Source organism: Trachymyrmex septentrionalis, unplaced genomic scaffold (genome assembly GCF_001594115.1).
Source record: "Trachymyrmex septentrionalis isolate Tsep2-gDNA-1 unplaced genomic scaffold, Tsep1.0 scaffold14, whole genome shotgun sequence".
Classification (NCBI taxonomy): domain Eukaryota; kingdom Metazoa; phylum Arthropoda; class Insecta; order Hymenoptera; family Formicidae; genus Trachymyrmex; species Trachymyrmex septentrionalis.
In genome coordinates this window covers 4,243,464-4,244,300 of record NW_017304543.1, presented here as the reverse complement: position 1 = coordinate 4,244,300, position 837 = coordinate 4,243,464, and positions in this window count along the sequence as shown.

Below are 837 nucleotides of genomic sequence, written 5' to 3'. Positions count from 1 at the left end.
TGCAAGATAAACGGCCTAAATGTATAGTAAACGTAGTATCATATTAATAAATTATCAGCAAACATCAACCAGCTGGGCTATAACTGCTCTGATTTTGTATTACTATTGGATGTATATTATCTTTCTATAGATTATACACAGAAAGAACAATTTTGCTGAAGTATTTAAAAATTTCACTATTACATAAAAGCAGATACAAATCTAAAAATAACTTTATTAGACCGTGATCTTAAGCGCAATCGGCAATACTGTTTTGATATTCTAGCAACTAGTTTAATCGTCTTGCATAATTATTTTGATAATATAACAAAATTATTTTTAGATTCGTATCTAGCTAAATTTTTAGATACTTTAACAACGCCGTGTTTTTTTCCATGTATTGTTTACAATTATGTACATAAGTAATGATGTGTATAATAATATTCATCTTATAGCATATTTGCAAAGATATTTTCTACTCAATTTTAATCTAACAATGTTCTCCCATATATGCTCTAATTATATCTGTATTGTACGTCTGTATTAACGTCTACAAATAAAAATAATCAGATTAGATTATTAACTGAAACTAGTAAGCTGAAATGCTTTCTTATCTTTGATGAAAGTATTCTACGTTAGTGTAGCCTTTATCATTCCGCGGGACGCAACATGATCAAACTACAAGTAGAACAAATATGTAACATTTTGTGCTATTTTTCTGTGCGTGTTACAATCGATTTTCTAGATCAGTTAAATTTGTAAATTAATTTTTAAAAAAATGGTAAATTGTGTGACAGTTTATACATTGTGTATATGTTATATGTGTTGTGTAATATTTTATAATATAGAATAAAAAAT